The sequence below is a fragment of the Gavialis gangeticus genome, unplaced genomic scaffold (genome assembly GCF_001723915.1).
Source record: "Gavialis gangeticus isolate Ggan-Ray unplaced genomic scaffold, GavGan_comp1, whole genome shotgun sequence".
Taxonomy (NCBI): domain Eukaryota; kingdom Metazoa; phylum Chordata; order Crocodylia; family Gavialidae; genus Gavialis; species Gavialis gangeticus.
Window position 1 is genome coordinate 13,301,799 of NW_017728991.1, and position 21,499 is coordinate 13,323,297.

The 21,499-nt window shown below is 51.2% G+C and overlaps 2 long non-coding RNA genes across 2 annotated transcripts in view; both read right to left on the reverse strand.

The window, feature by feature from the left end:
- Positions 1–5,951: 5,951 nt before the first annotated feature.
- On the reverse strand, positions 5,952–10,243 carry LOC109297624. The gene is made up of 2 exons (XR_002097367.1): positions 8,701–10,243; positions 5,952–8,164 (listed from the first exon to the last, which is right to left on the reverse strand). It is a non-coding gene; the product is annotated as an uncharacterized LOC109297624 (long non-coding RNA).
- A 1,284-nt stretch (positions 10,244–11,527) lies between these two features.
- The window catches only part of LOC109297627, a 19,648-nt gene continuing 9,676 nt past the window's right edge, over positions 11,528–21,499 (reverse strand). Inside the window, exons 2-3 of the long non-coding RNA XR_002097369.1 lie at positions 18,508–18,639; positions 11,528–13,910 (exon numbers count right to left, since the gene is read on the reverse strand). This is a non-coding gene — a long non-coding RNA (uncharacterized LOC109297627). The remainder of the gene's footprint in view (positions 13,911–18,507; positions 18,640–21,499) is intronic.

Genomic DNA, 21,499 nt, shown 5'->3' on the forward strand with positions numbered 1-21,499 from the left:
TTGAACCTCTTCTGTGCCACCGACATGCTCTTGCCCTGAGCTATGAGCCAAGCTTGGCTGCTCCCAGACTTTGCCAGGCAGTCGGCAGCGGCCAGCTGCAGGCCATGCTCCTGCCTCTATTTCCTGAGGCTGTCGAAGTGGCATTCCTCCCTGTTACAGATGAAGCGAGGTTGGAAGATTAGACATGTGGCCTGGTCTGTTCTTGCTCAGCTGAGATGGGCCAGAGGTCCTGTGCAACTGAGATCCACAGCCCAGGGGCTGGCTTGGCCTGCCTGGCTGCCTGGTGCTCCTTCGCATGCTGTTGCTGGGGCTTTCCTCTCCAGTAGGGAACAGAGAATAATGACACTCCCTCATGCTTCCCACGCTCCCTGGAGGTCTGTGCACCCCTGGAGAGGACTCCAAAGCCTTGGCCACACCCCATATTAGAGGTGTCCCTTGCTGAAGGTCTTGCTGAACCGGCCAACAGTCTAGGGTTTCAGGGTCATTTTGCAACAAGGGTTCAGAAGTAGCTCTGGGGGGGAGGTTGCTGTGGCTGGGAGCTAATTAAGTGCAGATGAGGCTTTTGGGCTTGACATCCTAGCAGAAAAAGGGCTTGTGTTCAGAGGCTTTGTCTCTGAGAGTCTCTCTTTTCTCCCTAAACTTCCCACTGTTGTTGGAGCTGGACCGCTAGGAAAACTGCAGTACACAAAGGCCTGGAGGCTGCCTGTGCTCTACAATCAAACTGCTTAGATCTGCTCATGGGACAAGACGCCAGTCACCCCGAGGGCTCTGTCTATGTTGGCTCTCCTGCCAGAGCTGCCATCAACTCAGCTAAGCCACAGGGGGCAAGAGGGAGAGGGAGTTTTGGTACCAAGAATGAAGGAGGGATTTGCAAAGGTGTGAAGGACATTCGGGTCCTCCCCTCCCATCCCAAAGAAAGACAAGTGCTTCACTCCCTTGAAAACCTCTGTCCTACTCCGGAGATGAAGCTGTGCTTGTGGTGGGAGTTGTGAACAGTTGGAGGCACTGTCCTGCGGGGCTCCTCGAAAGAGATGGTGAATGTCTGTGTAACTGGAGGATAAAGTCCATACAGCCTTAGCTCCAACCTAAGTGTCTTGAGTCTTTGTAATCTCCAGCTAGCATCATACACCAGATTGAACAGAGACCCATACAACCACAGGCTACCTCTGCCAAAAGGGTGAAGGGGTCAAGGAAGGCACTTGAGCAAGGCCTCCAACTCAGCAACAGAGCCAGCACAAAGAGGCCCAGAACTGCAGGCAGCCTGGACCAAACCACTACCATGAGCCTAGCCTGCAACAGGGGGTGAGGATAGGCCAGGAAGGGGCTCCCCAGACAACAACACCAGATTTCATAGACATTAGGGCCGGAAGGGACCTCAGAAGATCATCGGGTCCAGCCCCCCGCCCCAGGGGCAGGAAGTGAGCTGGGGCTCAAAGGATCCCAGCAAGATAAGCGTCCAAATGTTGGCTTCTTCAAGGTGCCTCGCCACCTTGCTCCACTCAAAGAGAAGGAAAAGGTGGAGAAGGATGTATAATTTGGTAAAAGAGCAGAGGCTGCAACATCTTTCCCCAGCCCTTTTCCAAAGACCGCTCTGCCTGGAATGCACCAGGATGGAGGGTCACCCTAGGAAGCAGCTTCCAAAGCTTCCTCCCGGCTTCCAGCTTAGATCAGAAACCAGGGAGAAACAAGTTAATTCCCCGCTCTATACAATGGACCTCAAGCAGAGGGCATATTCTCCCCAGAAGCTTCACAGCTGCTCAGATGAAACAGTTCAGTCCAATTAAATAAGCACTGGATAAGTATTTCATGCCATACCACAATGAAGTTTTTGAGCAGACACAATTTCACTTACACAAGCAAGAGAAAGGTGAGTCAGTGGATGGTTTCATATAATAACCCTGTACAACCTCATCCGGCCCCATAACTACAGGGAGATGAATGAAGACATCCTCAAACACAGGCCCGGTGCAGGGCTGGGGGACAGCCAGCTATCCAAATCGGTCTTAGCCATGAACATAACCCTCAGGAATCAGGATATACAAGACAGGTGCACCACCTCCATGCTATGTGCAGCAGCACTGCCATGAACTATGTCCCACCCACACAGATCAACTTCCCAAAGCCAGGCAAGGTAGCTGCTTTTGCTCAGCTCTTCATACCTCTTTGTCCCTGTGTCAGGTATGTTGAGGGTTCTCAGCTGGTTGCTTTGCCTCACCTCATTTCTAGGATTTGGCATCTGGAGCGAGGGGACAGCAGCTTTGCCCCTGGGTGCAGCACACAGGCAGGGATAGACATGTCCCCAGTAGCAGCAGACTCCTCTCAGGAAGAGCGCTGAAGGTCTTAGAAGCCATAGACACAGGGAGGAAAATATGCATGGATGCCCAGAACAATACCGACCCTGGCCAGGACAAGCACTAAATGATCCAAGAAAGAAATGCTAGGATGAAGTAAAGGAAAGAAATATAACCAGCCCATGGTATGGCAAACCTCCTGAAAGGAAATGGCTTTGTCCTGCAAGGGATACCACATGCAGGAAATGTCTAAAATCAGGATGTTGCACAGCAGTCTGCTGCTCTAAGCCCAGGATAATCACCCTCTTTAAAGAAGACACCCAATAAATACTAAGATTACACCTCTTGGAACCACAAGAGATAGTCTAAAAGAACCATCATTGGCTACCACAATTTTCTTGGAAAAAAACAGGTTTCAGAATAGATACAGGTGATGGTATAATTGATTCCAGAATCACCTTTACCGGAGAATGAAAGCATGAACACTTCAAGAGCCAAAAGAGGTATTGGAAAGTCCAGAATAGTCCCTATTAAATGTGAAAGGCAAAAAAAAAAATGTGGCCACTCTAAAACACAGATTATTTTTTTCTCCTAACCTCAAGGGATCTATGCTGTAGATGTTCTGTGCACTGGTACATGGGACGCCCCACAATCACAACTGGTCACAAAGATACAACTAGTGACCATGGACCTAGAGCTTGAGTTCTGGATACAGTTCCTCAAAGTTATCCTGAGGACTGGGGATGACCGGGGAGAATGCCATGACAAATACAAAGCTGTCGGCCCTATCAAGCCCCTGCAGGGCCTACCCTGCCTTGCTGTCCAGGGTGAAAGCAGCACTCAACCACATGGCACAGGACAGACATCTCTGCTGACTGGCCTGTAGACATGGGAGTGGTCCCAAGAACACATGGCAAGGTTTGGATCTGTATAGGCCTTACTGAGTGCATTAAGCATGTCTTCATAGTTTCATAGATTTAGGGTCGGAAGGGACCTAGTAGATCTTCTAGCCCGACCATGTCTTGACATGGGCACCCATGCTCTGCCCACCTCCTGGGACAATTTAGCAAAGCAAAAATCTTCTCCAGATTGGATCTCCAGTCTGAGTCCTGCCAGACAGACTGGTTGCAGTATGTACATTACTAACGGCTTTCATCACACTTCCAATCAACTCCCCATTGCCACATCATCTGCTCCCAAATGTTTCAAGAGGAAAATATCATAACGCTGAGAAGGTCTGAAAAGGGTTTGCTGATAAAGGAGCCATATTCTCATCTACCAGTCCCCTCCAAGTCCATGGGACCAGCATCTCTTTCCAGTTCAGGAAATGCTGAAGACAGCAGGCCTGAGACTTGAAAGTACCAATACTTATGACAAGATCAGGTTTCTATGCCAGATCTTAGATGAAACAGGAACCATACCAGATTCAGAGAGCATGCATTACCCAGATGCAAAGGGCATCCGAATGCCAGGGAAGTACATCACTTCATGGACATGCCGGCACCGTTGGATAAATTATTTCCTCACCTGGGAAAGCCATAGCAAACTCTTCAGAGTCCACAAAACTCCTTGTCTTGAGGAGCTAAACAGAACCAGACATTCAGAAAGATGAAGAATGACCTGAGCACTTCAACAGTTTGGGCCCTATAGCCACAGTTTCAGATGATGCCTCATCCTATGGAGGTAATGGCATTGTTTCAGGAACAATGCCCTGAACAGTTGTGTCCAGTAGCACCTATCTCATATCTTGTCCATGTGAGATACAAAGCCCTAGCCACTATCTGAGGTTTTGAATATTTGGGGGACTTTCTAATAGGCCTAAAAAAAAAAAAAGGTGTGTTATTAGATGCTCTTCTAGGTTTAAAAAAGACCCCCCCCCCCCAAAAAAAAAACACCCCATAAAGCTTAAAATGAATTACCACTGGGGGTGCATCATTTCTGAGTCAGACTCCGGCGGTTGCAGCTCTCAGTTGCCCATATACCTGGGAGGAAGCTCATCACATCTGGTTCATTCTCCAGGGCGCCAGTCACACCACAGCTTGAGAGCAAATGGAAGGAGCTGCTAATAAAAGGTTTTGTAGTTGCAATATTTACTATTTTACTAGTCACAGAAAGACGCCTGCAGGAACATACGGCAAGGAGCAGCTACAAAACCGAGCCAAGTCATGACTCAAGGGAAAGAGGGCTGGACAAAGAGAGATGGAAACCTCCACGAAAACCAGACTGGGCTGTTGCTGGGGCTCTTACCATAAACTGAGCCCTGTAGTTGAAGGGGTCCAGATTGGTTAGCCCTACATCAGTGCAACTGGAAATACTTGACAGACTGCATGAGGCAGAACAAAATGCTAGGAAAGAACTAAACAAGCTGTTTGGTGGCTTGGGGAGAGCAAACAACTACAGCACAGAGTTAAGAAATGTGATATTGTGTTTTCATGAGAACCAACCTCCCTGGAACCATTATTACCATCTGCTCTGCCAGGCAGGCCCCGGCAGAAAGTCACGACTGATCTTTTCTATCCGGATAACTTGGGATGACATGATTTCCTCAAGGTACGTTGAGGCTGCGAGGTTGCCTGCCATCACATCAAGGGCAGCGTGGAGAGAATCAAGCCCAGCTTTCCCACGGGGGGAGTAGAAAGTAAGGCAATCGAGACCTTGAAGGAGTTTGCAGACACCAATGGGTCCCTTCACAAGGCTCTTATTCTTCTGTTGTGTTGATATTTCATTCCTGCTAGACGTTGTTCTCCAATGACAAGCTTGGAGAGCTCCAACAATCTTCCTTCTAAGAAACATGGATGTGAAGTTAGGTACGTTTAAAGCCACTGTGCAGGGTGGCTGCCCACTAGGGACTAGGTAGGAAGGAGATAAGAGTCTTGCACTGAGCCCACCACGGTGTCCTGCATCACCCACGTCCAGAGCACTGGACAGAATAGGGAGCTTGGGGACAATGCAGGAGTCACCCTGCTTGGGGCTGGTAGATATAGGAGTTTTCTGGCTTTCCGGTTGGATGGGGGGGTGGGGTGCAGCTGCCAGAAAATGCATCAGTTTTGTGTTATTTATTATCTCCCTGCCAGAGAAAACCCACACCCGAGCCAGAGAGACACTTCATCCCATACCTCCAAAGAACCCTCTCGTCCCCTCTCCTCCCACTTTCTGCCATTGGCCCTCACCCAGCACCCTTTATGTGACCCACCCACAGCTCCCTCTTGCTCCAAACCCACCCAAAAGCCCGAACTGCAGCCCCGTGCCCCATGCCGTACCAGTCACTGAACGCCAGTGGTGCCTAAACAGCACAACTTGCAGACTGAGGTTCCTGAACAGCAAAACCCTACAAAGTCTTGTCAAACACAGGGTAAATCCTGCTCTCTCACTGGTGCGACTCTGAAGCAGCTCCCTGGGAGACGACAGAGCTGACCCAGACTTTCATTCAAGACAGGGTCATTGCGTTTTTCTGTGCAGGATGCTTGGATGACTAAGAGCATGTTACCGCTCCACTAACCAGCTAAGAAGAGTTAATGGCATTAACTGTTTTGTTGGGTTTTTTTTTAAAGGTCTGGCTTTCTATCTGTCATTAACATGATATTGCATAACAGAGGATAAATCTGAATGAAGTTAATACCCACAGCGCGTGGTGCAGAATATTCATGCAGTGGGAACCAAAATGAGGCAAATGCGAATCTTTATTACTAGTGGAGGCTGTTAAATATTTATATTTTCTGTTTGAGACACACTGTGACACATGAAACTCAATTATCATATAACTAAAACCCATACTAAATTATAGATAAATGGCAGCAAATGCAGGGGAGCAGTCTGAACTTCACAATGCACAACCCTGGGAAAAAAATAATAAACTTCAGGGGAACAATGAAGCGGTGCCTGTCAGATAACATTGTCTGAGCTGCCTTCATTCTTCAGTGACAGAACAATTACAAGCAGCAGAGCGCAAGGCATCTTCCGAGTGCAGCCTCCTTTTGTTTGTCCACGGTTGTCCTTGTAGGAAGATGCAATAGAGATGCTGGGGAATGCACACAGAGACAATACAGACTTTACCAAGAGCCTTGGCAGGGGTAAGTCAGCATAGGTCCATTGTCAGTGGAGTCACGAAGAGGAGGATCTGACTCCCCGCTTCCCCTCCTGCCAGCTGTGAAAGTGGATCCAGTACCACCTATGGCACGGAGGGCCCGGTCCCTCGTTTGACATCCCTTATCATCCAACTGATGCTTTTTCTCTATGCTAGGTGGAAGCCTTATGACCCTACCAACCACCCAAAAAAAAAAAAAATCCTGAGCAAAAGTACTGCCAGAAATGCCTGCTGGGGGTTTTATGTGGCAGTATAAAAACCTCAGAGAAAGCAATCCGCTAGGTAAAAATGAGGAACCACTGGAGGAGTGAAGTGGGGGGGAAACATGGGAAGACCCTTCTAGGAGTTGTGGGCGCTGGGCAGTGTGGTTTGTTTAGCGGTTGTGTCAGATGAGCAGTTTTGTGCGTTTTCTTGTTTGCATATGGAGAAATGGTCTTGTAATAGCTGGTTTTTTTCTCCCCCCTCAAGATGCCCCTGAGAAAAACCTTAGAGGCAATGAAATCTGCTGGCATGAACAGGACTTTGTGGACAAAGATTGCTGTTTCTGGAGACTTTCCCATGAGCTGACAAGCCTTTCCCACCTCCATTTCTTATTCTGGTCCCTTCCCTCCTGGTTTATGATTTCTGCAGGAAAGCAGGACGGTTCCTTGTTGGCTGCGAGTCGCCCCTGTGCTTCCTACTGCTGCTGCTTACTCGTCCTGGGAAACCGCAAACTTTTCCTAACGACATCACGATCGGTGGCTGCAGAGATCAAATGTTAATGTGGTCCTAAGTGAGGAATGAGCAGAGAACCCCAAAAGAAGAAAAGATCAGAGTTTGTGCTTATTTTTACTCCAAGTGTGCCTAGTAATAAAAACCACAAGAAAAAAGGGACGCCAGATGTCAGGCAGAAAATACACAGGGTCAAATCCATTCCCGGTATCGGCTTTTGTTTTTCCTCGTGGATTGATTTCGAAGGACTTGTGCTGGGGATGGTTTCAGGACACTTGGTTTAAGCAGAAAAATCTTCCACAGGTTTCTGTGAACCAAGCTTTAAACTGAGGTTTTCTAGGAGCAAGGCCTGCTAATTTAGGGCAATGCTGGAGAACACCGCTCCCCTGCAAGGGTCCCTGCCCTTTGCCTCTGAATCCCAGCTTCCCTTCCCCATTTCCACAGCACCAAATGTATGGGCTTTAAAGTCCAATGAGTAATTAATACCAAAAACCATTAATTCCTGGGGCACAGAGGTCTCTCTGTTGCATAGCTCCCTTCAGCTTTGGCAAGTAGAGATGAGATGGGCGTCTCTCTCTTCGGGCTGTAATGCATACCAATTCATACCAGCCCCTGCCAGCATATTGTAACCAGCAGGCTATGGGTTTTGGGGGCTTTTTTGGTTGGTGGTGGTCTCTTTCTAAAATCAAATGGAAAACAAGATTCCAAAACTGGCTTGTGCATTAGAAAAGTGCATAAGATTAGGGAAAAGGTCTCGCTATACAACTGGGGGTAAAAGACAGCGGACAGTTCAGGAAGCACGTCTCCACAGGTGACCCAGACGCATTCAAGTGGTTAAAGAGATGAAGAAATCCCAGGTTCTCTTTCCATTTCACTCCGGTGTAAATGCACAGCAGTGCCCTCTACTAGAAAAAATTGGGACCACACAACTGTGTGTCACGGACTCTGTACTGCAAACCGTTAAGAGTGGCTCTCGTTACGCTCCTGCAGAATGGGAATGAATTTTGCAGCAGCAGGTTCTGAGTTCTGCCTCTGTCGTCGCTGTCCGGTTCCTCGACGGGTGTGGATTTGTTGCAGTCTGAAAGAAGGCCAAAGGGGAAAAAGGAAATCAGACTCAGCCCCTCCCAGAAGCCAAAGGTCTAGGGAAGAACAAAGCTGCAAAAGGGCTGGACTTTGTTAAAAGTTGCGTACGAGCACTTAGCTGGATGAAAGGAATCTGAGCTCAGGAAAAGTCACAAAAGGGAATGTTGCAATTCTCCTGTCCCCGGCACATCCAAGGACCACATGTCCAGCTCCGTGTGGGAGCAGTGCCGGAGAGAGCCAGGCATCTCTATTCGCCCCAGGGGAGAGACTCCGGGGAGCGGTGCATATGTGCACACATGCAGACATAGCCACGAGCACGCACATGTATCACTGCACACAAAACCAGCCCCCCAGCGTCAGGCCACAGAAGTGTCACCAGAGCTTATGAGAGTGGACCACAGAGAACTGCCCAAACTGTCCAGCCGATCCGGCTCTGGGAGTGCGCTGAAAGAGGCTAGTTGGTCATCCAGAGCGACACGGCACTGCCACAACTGAAAGGACAGACAGACCAGTCGCTGCCTCCACACTTACTCTGTGATCTCTGCTCCTTCACTGTCACCGTCTCCTGTGATCTGATCCAAGCAGTTTACCTCCTTGTGGCTTTGACTTGTGCCTTCTGATTTGCCCATGAGGTTCCCCCGGCACAGAGAAAGCAGTGAGCCACCGTTACCCCTGCACAAGGCAAGTCAAGCCCAGTCAACATGCCTGGATACTTGGGTGATGGATGCAGCAGAGCTGATAGGCCTGCATCAAGGAGAAACATGAGGGTCGGACCCCCCAGCACACAGGCACCTGCTTTGTGGCTCTCAGCTGTGGTCAGGCAGCCTCACCTGCTGCAGCCCAGCCCCTCTAGTACCACCTGCCGTGAGTCCCTGGCTCCACCTGCAGCTCTCCAGCCCTGGGCATCTGTGCTGGGACCGAGACATGTCGAATCAGGGAGGACTCAGCAAACTACCAACAATTACAGTGCAGAGAGGTGGATTTGGAGATTGGCTGTTACACTCACAAGGGCTGGAGATTTTTTTTTTTCTCCCCACATTGAATTTTCTCTGAAGGATGAAGTGGCATTAGCCCCGTCACCAGCCTCTTCCCATGTAGCAGGGCAGGGAACAGAGCTGAGCACAGGGCTTGGGAGTACTAAACCTGGAGATCAGTTGCTGCGGGACTTCAGAGTTGTCCCTTTTATAAACTGGCTCCCTCTGGGCTTAGTCTGTGGCCATGAGGACTGGGATTAGGGCACCGGGATGGATCCAACCCATGAGAGTTGCAACCATTAACATGGGTGTTGGTACAGCTACCTGCAAGGCCTCCAGCCCACGCATCCTCTCACAGCAGCAGCCCTGCCTCCACGCATTGCTTCAGACCTGGTAAATGCAAACAGCAGGATCTCCAGGCATGCTGTTAATAGCCTGCGATAGAAAGCTGAGGGCAGCTACAGCTCGGAAAACTCCTCTCCGATTCCCAGCCCAGAGCAGATTTCCTGCAGAGAGCAGCTGAGCTTCTTACTGCTCACTTCAGATTTCCCAGGGGATGGAGATCCTTGAGCCTGGGGGTAAAAAACACCCCACCAAGATCATGCTGCCCCTTGCCCATCCTATTTCCCCCCCGCTCACACCACGGGGCGACACTGCCCACAGCACCCTGCAAAGCACTGCCCCTCTACAACGGGCACAGGGAATCCAGAGCTTTCTCCGGCTTGGTTTTTAGACATGCCCCCTTGCTCCAGGCCAGCCCGAGGTTTTCCCATCTCCCCATCACGCCTCTGCATTCACCCTGCGCTTGCAGAGAGCAGGCAGTAATTGTAGAGTAAATTGTATTTGAGGACTACAGAGCACCTCAGCTCATCCGTCACCTCCCAGGGAACAGCCATTGCACTGTCAGCTCCTTCCCTTGCATCGCTCCCCGAAGAAGCATTCAGTGACAGGGGGGCTAGGAGGGCTCTCTGTGGGGCTGGCCCAAGCATCTCCAGGCCCCATTATAAAATAAGAGGCGGGGGGTCCACATACACCATCATAAGGGACTCACCCAAGGGAAAGTCTGAGCCACACTACCAAGGACGCAATGAGCAAGGCAGGAAGGAAGGAGCTCTGGCAGGGGTGGGCACGGCTGGCCTCGGTGGCTGGTGCCAAGCCACAGGCGGGTAGGAAAGAAGCAGGGAGAGCGAGCATTTGCCCGCCCCAGAGGACACCAGTGTGGGCACACGGGCTGGACAGAGGTGCCTTGGTGGGCTCCCACAGCCTCAGGCACCGAGGTATTGGGGTGTGGTACCCCAGAATCAAGGAGAGCAGCACATCTGCAGAGAAACCCAGGCTCCAGCTTGTATGCAGCCCCAGCTACCAGCTACTCCTCAAAGGATATGTGGGGATTCAGGGCAGCTCCAGGTACCAGGCCCTCTCCCAGCACCACAACGCCCTTCCCATCCCAGCACCCACGCTCGCCCGGTTGCCCTCCGAGCGCTTCCTATAAACACCCTTCCCCTGCCCCACGGGCTGGGATGATTCCCCGAGGGTCTCAGAAACCCCCTTGGGTCTCCGCAACCTCCTCCTCGCGTCCTCGCTGGTCAAATCCAGCCCCTCACGGTGCGAGACCCCTTCTCGGCCAGACTAAACGGGGGCGGCGGGGCAGGAGTGCCACTTGCTGCAGGCGAGGGGAGTTCACGGGCTCCGAGGCTCTTACATAACAGCCTCCCCCCTCCCTCCCCCACCGCACGCAGGCAGCCGCTGACAGATTGGCGCAGGCTATTAAGGGACTGAAAGGCTTGGGTTTTAATTCCATAATTATTTGCTCTGGGAGAGCTAGTCGCAAGCGCTTTGAAGGAGCCTGGGGAGGGACGGACTGCGTGGAGGAGAGAGGTATCTCCCATTCAGGCCGAGTTCAAGGGCAGCAGCTGTGTTGTTGGAGGTGCCCTCGGCTGGGGGACCCCATCCTGCCCCAGCCCAGGGGGCGCAGCCAGGCTCCGGGGTCACTCGGGCCTGCTGCGGCCCTGTCCCGCTCTCCGCCGGGCTGCACCGGGGTTCCCCGGGCGGCAGGGATTCCCCCTCAGCACTGCGGCTGGCAGGTGCATCTCAATGAGCCAGCCAGGCTTTTCCTTCCATCCACCCTGGGATTGCACGCCCGGCTCCCGCACAATGCAGCGTTGCTATGGAAATGGGTTCTGTGCACAAACGGTCCGCGCTGTTGTTCTTCCCAGCAGCGAAGGGACTGTGGGGCACTCGCCCCCCCCTCCCTGGGCTGGGAGCAGACCCCGCTGCAGTCCCCACGCCAGTGCCTGGCAAGGGACCAGGAGGGAGAGGACTCGGGGCATCCCCTTTCCCCCTCTCCAGGGTTGCCCCTCAGCCTCCTTGTCCCACCAGGTGTGCTGGGGGACGCAAGGAAACCCCGAGCAGCCCCTTAAAGCATCTGGAGGAGCACGGAAGAAAGGAGGAGGCGTTCCTGCACGCCAGGAACAAACCCCAAAGCCTCCAGCCTGACAGCGGGAACGCACAGGGCGAGGGCTGGGGTCAGGCGGGTACTGCTTTCCTGGAGAAGAGAAGTGGAGCATCACCCCTCTGAATACACAGGCACATTTGCCCAAGCCCCCCGCTGCCAGCATGCCATCGCGTCCAGCCACTCACCCCCGCGCCCTGTGGACACGCGGCACACGGGCGCCACATGCACCCCCCCCAGGCACCCTTAGATACGCGCCCTGTAGATGCACTCGTTCCCCATGAGCGTGCCCCTTTCATTTACACAACTCCAGTACAGCAAAAACCGAGCCCTTCCCACAGGCCCCACATCCTTGCCCCCCCTCCCAAGGGAACGCAAGCTGAACGGGCTAGAAATGAGCTGCAGGCAACAACGAAACCGCAGACTGTTCCCTCCTCCACTTTGGCTGTGCCCGGGTGCGCTGCGGCTGGGGGGACTGTCGAGGCCCATCAATTCATTCCCCCGCTCCGCGTTTCATGCGGCCGGGTTACCTTTAACATCTGGCTCCAGCCTCAGCACCCGGATCTGCTTCCAATTTACATTCCGGCCTTGAGATTGCTATCTAAATACTTCGGTGAAATGGAGCCAGAGGGTGGGAGCGACCTCGCCAGCTCCTTGCTGCCATTGTTCTCGGAGCCAGAGCTAGTCACGCAGCCCCCTTTCTGTCCCCACCGACCTGGGCATGGGGGAGACTCGATAACCCCGTTGCAGCTGGAGCTGCACGCGTGATGGCAAACCCGCAAGAAGAGTTGAAGGCTCGGCTCTCCTTGGTTTTAGCAAAGCACATGCACGCCAACACCTACCATCTCCCTTCCAGCCCCTCATGTCACAACTGGACCCTGTGCCCCGGGCCATGGCCCCCCGTTTATACCATACCTGCAGTGCCCCCAGCTGGCTCAAAAAGAGATGATCACTTCTGGTCCGGCAGATAGGAGTCTGTCCCCCTTTCCCTCCCATTGCCGTTTCTAGCTCTGCTGGGATGCCACCTGCTGCAGGGCTCTCTGATATCCCACTCCTTGCCCAATTGCTTGTGCTGTTCTGGGCTGCTTCCTCAGGACTTTCTTTTTTCCAGATCTTCCTGATGACCAGAGGGATCCAGATGGGGTTGGCACAGCTGGTTGTTGCACCCACCCAAGAGTGAAGCACCCCTAGCGACTCTCGGGGAGCAGGGCTCTCACCCCATGGTGGGGTTGATGGGTGGTGAGGAGGCAGAAGTAAGAAACCAAATGGAGAGAGAGATGAACCTAAGTCTCCCTCCAGCACCATGCACCTCTGGTCTCCAGTTGTTCCTGGGCAGACATACTGTGTTGACCAGAGTGAAGGATGATTTGTCCTCACTTTAATCATATCACCCAGCCGTAGCCCTGCTGGCCAGGACAGAAATGGATCCATCTTGTCCATTCTGCCCTGCTTCATCTTTGGCAAAACAGTCATTTCCTGATGGAGGGCAACACTGGAAGGGAAAATAAAGATCCCATTGAAGCCACTCCACAGAACTGGGTGCAAAACCCAAGGGAAACAGTGCAGGTGTAAAAGATAAGGCCTGGGTGTGTAAAGGAGACCTGCCGATTGCCATAGTGTGGCATTATAACAGGCACTCGTCTACCCCCTCCTCCACCACTCCACACACCTCTATTTTTACTTCCCCGGCCCCAGCTCTGTGCTCTCCTAAAAATGCTGCTGTGCCGAACCAGCCGTTCCCTTGCTTACTGAGGGACTTTGATTCTGGAAGCTGCCCCGTCTTGTTCCGGGAGATAAAAGTGATCTCAGGGCTTCATTAATCCTGGAAGGAACTCGATTAGAGACGAGAGCATTTGTTCAAAGCCCCGGGGAGGAGAGCTGTCACACAGCCCCTCTTGGGCTATCTAGTCAATCATGAAGAATCCATCTCAGTTGGCCTGTTAGTGAAAGCCGTGGCCCTTCATTAGTGGCAGTAACTGGGAATGTCATTAAAGTCTGATGAGGGAGATTGGAGCAAAAGGACTGCGAGAGAGAAAAGGGGAGCAGGCAGGAGAGAGAAAAAGCAGCTTCCAAGATGGATTTGCTCCCGCGCTGTCTCCGCCGCAGACCTCAAAGGCTGTGCAGCTAGGAGCACAACTTTCAGATGCTGTCTTTGGAGATTTTTCACCTTCAAACCCCCTCCGGTGCTCCAGAGGCTGCTGTCTGCCTTCAGTGGCAATCAGAGATTCAGCTGACAGGGCGATGGGGATATGGAGGGAACATCTGACACAGGGGCAGACTCTCTGCAAACTCCTCGGAGCACCGTGGCAGCTCACCTGCTCAGACAGGAAAGCCAAGACCCAGCTGAGCCAACCTCTGCTTCCGGACCAGAAGTAGGCTTCTGCTGCACCTGCCATGCAGCGATAAAGGGTTGGCAATAAAAGCAGCCCCCCTTGGTGGTTTAATAGGAAGCAGCAGTGGGTGCCAGTGCAAAATACTTACAGATGTGACCTGATCACAATGCTCAGGGGCAATGGCACACATGTGAAGCTTTTCCCTCCAACCACAGCCAGCCCCACATTGCCTCTCCCCTTAGCATTTCCTATAGCCAACTTGTCTGTCCCAGTATTCCCCCGGGCCTGCGGCCAACACTTCTGCTTAGCCATCCCCTCATGCCTGCTCCCTACAGCCAGTTGCACACTGCATCCCTGCTTCCCCCAGCCAAGCTGGCGGTCCTGGCTCTGGGTTTTGATGCCCCTCTCCGAGTTTGCAACTGGAGAGCCACCGGGACTTCTCTTTTATATCATTAGAGGGTTTTCTCACATTCGCTAGATGCGGCCATTTAGGGTTAGGTCGTGTCTCCATGCTAGACTGGACACTGGTGGAAGTTTTATTGTACTCACATCCCAGGGAATCCCACTATTAACAACCCGCTTCTTGGGGCCCCCACTAATATCACTGAATCTCTCTCTCTATAGCCTGCTCTCCTGGTTCTCTCTAATCTAGCCAAGTCTTTCTACTCTGCCTCAAACACTGGAGCATGCTCAGCTCATTGCTTTTTTGCTCAATAATTCAAGACATCATTGGAGGCAAATCCATGGCCAACGCAGCTTGATGTGAGGCTGAGACATGAGGGGTGTCAAGATTGCCAGTTATTGCAGTATATCACAGAGCTTAGCCCTTCTGATGTTAGGAGACCCAGTCCCAATAAAACTAGCTGAGGACAAACCTGGGAAAACCCAGCTCTTGTAGCCACATCTCAAGATCCTACCTTGGTCCAACTGGCTCAAGGCACTTGGGTCAGAAGAAAAGCTGGTTCTGGACTCATCCCATTTACTATGCAACTTCACAGCAGCTCCCCAGCCTGAATGAAGGGAGATAACTCACTGAAACAGTTTTTAGGAAGTTTGGACAGGGATTTCCAGCCTGGAGAGCCAATAATCCAGAGGAATCAACTGGACAAAATACTACTCCTAGGCAGAAGTAGAGGAGATCTGGATGAGTAGCAAAGTCAGCAACCTGCCAGGAGCTGCAGTATGTGGGTAAATGCTAGCTCTCATAAAAGACTGCTCACACCGGGGAAAGAGGAGGAGGTAGGGTGGGAAGTGTCTGTTACTGTTTACTTGAGATCTGTGGCTGAAAGCCAGGCAAAAAGGGTCCAAATGGGTCAAAGCTGTACAGCAAAGCAGTGGCTCTAGGGAGAACGCCGCCTTCCCCCTCCTAATAAAGCTGCTTGTTCAGTGCTAGAAGAAAGCGATGTTGTACAGCTCTCCACCACTGCAACCTAATGCTAGCTCCTACCTCCGACATCTTCCCCATACCTAGCTCACTGCGAGCCAGCTGCAATAAGGGCCATGACAGCCCTTGGCAGGAAAAGGTCAAAGGATCTTGTTGGTGCGTCTGCTCAGCTCACCGGTGAGCTGGCAGCTTTTGTCAGGAGCCGTCTGCCTCTCTCCAGGCTCAATGGCACTCACTGCGTCTTGTTAGCTCAGCTCACCTGCACCACCCAGTCCTGCTGGGCTTTGCCTTTCACATCCTGCTCTTTTTTTTTTTGCCTCCCTGCCCATCAGTGTCCACTTGCTCCTCTCTTCTCTCTCTCCCTCCCTCCCTTCAGACACTTTTTTTCCACTGGATATTTCTTTTCCCTCTCTGCCTTGACCAGATCTCAAGCACCAGCCTGGAGATGTACTGAGCGTCTCTGGCTTTGGGGTTAAAAACTAACAGGACCCGCCGAGCTGCAGGCCGGAACAGCTGCCCCTCTGCAAAGGTGGACGCTGCCTCGCTGCCCCCTAACACAATCTGGAATGGGCCGTGCTAAATCCAGCACCTGGACATGGGGTGACTGACCCCATTGTGCAAACAAATGGAGCCAGGACAGATTGTGCCTGCAAACAGCCTGGCTGGCTCTGGGCAGCTGGGACCACTTGGCAGAAAGAGGCTTGCATTGCCAACAGATTAAAACATGCTATTAATTGAAGAAAACAGCAACGCGCAGCGAAAATAGCTAGAATTAAAATTAAATTCAAATTACAACTTCACTGAAGCTCCTGGCAAGATTCCCTTAATCTTGCCTGTAAGTTGGTCTCCTTCAGAGCCATGAAAAGCCCTTGCGTCAAATGCCAGAGCCCAGAATCGGATGCCTGGATCGGCCCAAAGTCCCAGGACAAGTCAGCACATGCTGAACCCAGGGCTGAAATTCCTGCCAGGGAAGGAGGGCGATGTTTGGGAACTGGTTGAAGCTTTGGGGCATCTGGGTTCTATTTCCAGCTATGCTAGTGGCTCCCTGCCATGATCGAAGCCCAGTATGAATGCTAAGGGCCTTGGTTTTCCCCATCTGTTAAATGGGAATAATACTGTTCTCCACCTCCCAGAAATACAATGGTCCTATTCAGGAAAGGACTTCATGTCAGTGCTTTAGCTCTGGACACCATCCAACCTAGAAAGAGGGAGGACCTAGAGAGGCTCCAGTCCCAGGGGTTAGCACATCACTTGCAGTGCTGGATGCTGCCTGGAGAAGGCAGCAACTCAACCCCAGTGGCCCAGCTCTTATTGCCCAGTGGCAGAACAGCTCCAGCTCTCTTCCAGCAGATGCAAAAGCAACCAGCACTTTGCCCTACCAATTCACCTGGAAGCATGCGTTTGCTGCACAGCAGTTGAACTCTCCTCCCGGGGGCCTTGATCAGAATGCGCGTAATTTGTATAAAGCCGCTTTAATACTACACGAAGAAACATTTTTTCCCCTTTAAATATTAATGCCTTATATAAGAGGCTGTCTGGAGACTCCAGCTGCAGCCTGGGCAGAAGCAGGAGAGAAGCCTTTTCTGAGAGAGAATCTGTCCTTTCCCTGAAAACTCAGTTTTGTGATGAGTTGGCTCAAAGCCAGATGGCCTGGGCTGGAGGAACCACTAGACCCAGCCCAGGACCGAGCCCGTCTTCGTGTAGGTTCTGACATGTTTGCTAAATGTAAACACAGCCTTTGGCCTTGCCACCCAGCCATCTCAGTAAACCTGGCTTCCACCTTCAGATCTGATGGCTCTTCCACCTGCTCCTCACTATGGCTTTGGATACCGCATTCGACCCAACAACATGGGTCACGTCAATGGCATGCCCAACCAGAAGAGCACTCCCCCAGTGGCATGGGCCCAGAAGAAATAAGACCAACCAGGCAGAAGGGTAGGAAGAGTCAATGCCGCTTTGGAGTGCATATGAGAGCATATTAAATCAGGTTGTTTTTGCAGGAGGGAATAGGATGGGAGGTAGAAGAGAAAGCTGGTTTAGATGCATGTGGAGAAAACATAGTCCTTGCAGCATGGGTTGCATTTTACCAGCGAGTTCCCTTAGGCAGAATGACCCCCTTCACCCACCAACCTGTCCAACTGGTGTGAACCAACACAACTGCCCTTACCCATGCCCAGGGGTGGACTGGCCAGAGGGGAAGGCTGGGGGCGAGGAGGTAGTGGTGCAGTTGCACTCCCCTCCATGCAAATTTTAAAACCAACTGCCTGGGAGGGGCAGCAGCATTTCTACTTATGCAGCGCAGAGAGCCAATTGACTCCATGGCTCATTGTCTTCTCCCTGATTCCTGCTAATCTCTCTCCACTCCACAGGTGTTAGTTACCCGCTCTCCTTTTTAATAGTCTTACAGTCTCACTATTCAAACTATCCTTTCGTCTACAATGTTGCCATCCATTAGCCATTCTCAGTAACATCTCTTCTATTTCAGGTGTGGTACTATTTACTTAACTGCAGAAATGACCGATAGTGAAATCCTGGAGGCACTGTCAAGATGCTCATAAAGGCTACATTTTGTTTCATGACTCTGAATAAGGGACGTACATTTAACTACAATGCCTACAGGACTAATGACATAATATCTTTGGACTATTTTTTTTGCCTAGTGGGTTCTTTTAAACACTTTATATATAATTTAGCAATTGCTGCGTATTCCAACAGCTATATTTGTTTTTGCTTTGATCTTAAACCAAATAATATCATGTTCCCCCATCCCCCCCAGCATATTAGCAAAGCACCTACTTGCTCTTTAACTGGAGAAAATAGGTACTGTTATATGTGATGATACTCCACACTGTCTATACCCCACTTTTCAAAATCCCAGATCCACCCATGCCCGCACCCTTCCAGCTCAGTCCCACAGAGCTGTCCTCAGCTGTACCATGTAATAAGTCGTCTGGCTCTGCAGGACAGGTAAGTGTTATAAAGCCCATACTTCATCCTGACCCTGGAAAAGATCCCACGGCGCCCAATCAGTTCTGGTCATGCCTCTGGAAAGCAGGAAATTTTAAGATATGCAAACTTGAGCTGTTTGTCCCTGTACCCTTTTCCTTATGCCCTCCACCAAAAAAGGAAGATATTTTACAATTCCTTCATAAGCTCATCTGTCCTTTGCCTGCCAGGTCAGTTCATTATACTCACCACTCTCCAGAACTAGCAAACTCATCTTCAATCTAGCCCAGCGGCCTCTCAAACCCAGCCCGACTCCACCAAATCCAGTCACTCTGCCCAAGAGTGAAGAACAGGTGGTCCCACTCGGCATCAAGGAGCAGGCTGGGGGCAAAAGCAGCCACTATTGAGATGCTCTAGTTCCAGCTGTCCCACCTGAGGGCCCACTTCTGTTCTAGCAAAAATCAGTGGGAGCTTTTATGTATGACTTAAACGGCAGTGGGAAGGGTTTGCTACTGTTTGTCACGTGCTACAAGAACCTCATTCAAAGGCGCTCTGGAGTAGAAGTGCAAAGTATAATTAAATGACTATGTGGCCTATACATGTTATAGAAGCAAGGATTAGCCTGCTGGTCCTGAGGCCTCATGTCAGAAAAGTATTTAAGTATGTGCCAAACATCTAGCACATGTGCAAGCCCAATGGGACAACTCCCTTGCTTAAAGTTGGAGTGTAAGAGGTGTTGAACTGGGAGCTGGATGCTGTAATGGGCACGTCTGTCTTCCTGCAGTATTTATGGCATCGGTCTATACAGGCTGAAATGAAGACACTCTCTGGGCAACATGTGGCCTCCATCCTGGCAGCTTTGCTGACAGCTTGGGTCACAGTTTAGATAAAGACACTTACCATTAGTTACAGGCTGTAGAAAACACTGTCACTGATGATTAGCCTCCAGTGCCTCACCTATTGCCTGTTGCTCACCCCCAGTAGGAGCTGAGTGAGGATGGATATTTGGAGAAGGGAGTTTGCCAGATGGAAGTCCCAGCAACGGGAACGCAAACGTGGGCTGCAGGGTGTTGAAGTGTCACCACACATAAACACAATAGTGACTTTGCTATGTAGCATGCTCTTCTGGAGCTGGATGGCCATCACAGTGGTTAATCAGGGTATGCCCAAGAAGCAGGACATTTGGGGATGAATTCCTCTCTGGGCTGGATGTGTAACACAGCACTTCTAGGAGGGTTGCTAGCTGGAAAAGATCCCACAGAGCCTGCGATCCCACAGACCCCTAGGACTCTGTGTCTTAAAGGCTTTTACAGTCTGAGCAAGACAACCAGACTCTGGTAGCCAAGCTCTTCCAGATGCACCAAGAGAGCTTCCCTAAACTTCTCCAATGGATCAGCAGTGTGTGTTGAAAAAAAAAATGCCAACCCCTCTTCCCCCGGCAAAGTTGTGACATAGATTTATGTGCCTGGCAGGTAACCCAGCTCCCTACGCTGCCCTCAGCCCTCCCTGCCCACCTGGCAGCTACAAAGCCAATTCATCTGCCTGGAAGTAAAACAGAAGTCCCCGTTTTAGTTTAAAACTCCGCTTGGGATCAAACCAGGATTTGGTGCCATTTGCCATTCCATGCAAAGTCCACCTTGCCAGCACCTGATGCCGAATAAAAGGAACCCACAAATGTGGAATTTCCTGTGGAACAGATATTCCCGTTTTGGATAGCTCTGCTGCCCGTGACCAACCTCTGCATGTGACCAATCCACCACAGGAGGGGGACAGGTCACCACAGAGTGAGTGAGGGGCTCAGATACATGCTAAAAGGTCTAAAATGCCAAAAGTACTCCTCTCGGCTCAAAAATCTCATCAAAACTGGCCCTCTCAGGGCATTTCATCACATCTGCTCCTCCTCCCGACTCCTGACCACAACCTCAGGGGATATCTATCTCCATTCTTGGAGCTGGTCCAAAAGTGTCATTTTTCCATCAATATTTTTTAAATGAAAAGGAATTTTCCATTTTTCCAAATTCTAAGCTGTTTTAGGCACAGCCTCTCTCCCTCTGTTTGTACAGCACCTAACGCAACGGGGTCCATTCCTTGGTCTGTAGCCACTACCATAATACGTGCAATGATTAATAGCAAGTGTCAGGATTTCCATTCTAGGTGTCTGTTACTAGAGGTTAATTACTCAGCTCTGACAATTCGCACTAGGCTGAAGTATGCTAAACAACTCCTCAGCCCAGGAACATACTGATCATTAATCTATCGTGGAATGAATCAATTTGGTTGTGTTCAAGTCAGAGGAGGACAGAAATAGCAGCTTGCCAGCTCTGGGAGCTGCTCACTTTGGAGATAGCCGAGCTAAAAGAACCGAGTGGGTTTAAAAATAAATTGCTCGGACACCAAAGTGGGCCTGAATATGATATACTCTAAGACCCCAAGAAAGCACCTCTCAGCAGCATCTGAGATAGGGGTCTCGGAAGGATGAGGACCGTGCAGGCTCAATGTTACGGAGCTCAGGTCTCCCCCTGCACACCGTCCCTGGCACTGAAAGTTTAGGACGTGCCACTGTGGCGGGTGCAGAGATCCCACCTCAGGAAAACAGCTGGGTATTCGTATCCCACTGCTATTTCCACCACGTGAGGCGGGCCAGTAGGGGGCGCTCCTGCATTGAGCTGCCCACCTCCCTGTGCCCAACCACCTGCCAGGCTCCGAATGCCTCCCTAGGGGCCCCTTATGTCCGGCCGACCCCTCTCCTGGAGCCAACTCGTTAGTCTGGGGGTAACGTGCCGCCACCACCCTGAGAGTGGACTGTCTCGGCCCTGTATCCTCGGGGAAACACAGGCCTAATAGTCCTACGGGTACTCGACCCAATATAGGCACTTGGGGCACTTCCCCAAGTCCGGGGGCAAAAAGTAAAGTCTCCCTTAGTCCGCAGACCTAAGGGGTCTCTTAGGCATAATTTAGACCCACCCCTCAATAAGTCTCCCACACCAGTCAAAAAGGAGAACTTTATTGATTACAAGGGGTAGGGTAAACTAGGGTACAGGATTGAGCAATATCTTAGAAATCCTAAAGAGCAAACAGTCTGGCTGTGGTAGCCTTTTGATAACGCATCTAAATTACTGCCAGCTAGATATCTATCAGATCTCGAGTAGCTTACTCACACACTTCTTCCAGAGGCTGATGAGATCCTTTCTAGCGTCTGGCTGTTCCTTGTTCATGAGTTTTTGGGGGAGAGGGCCCTTTC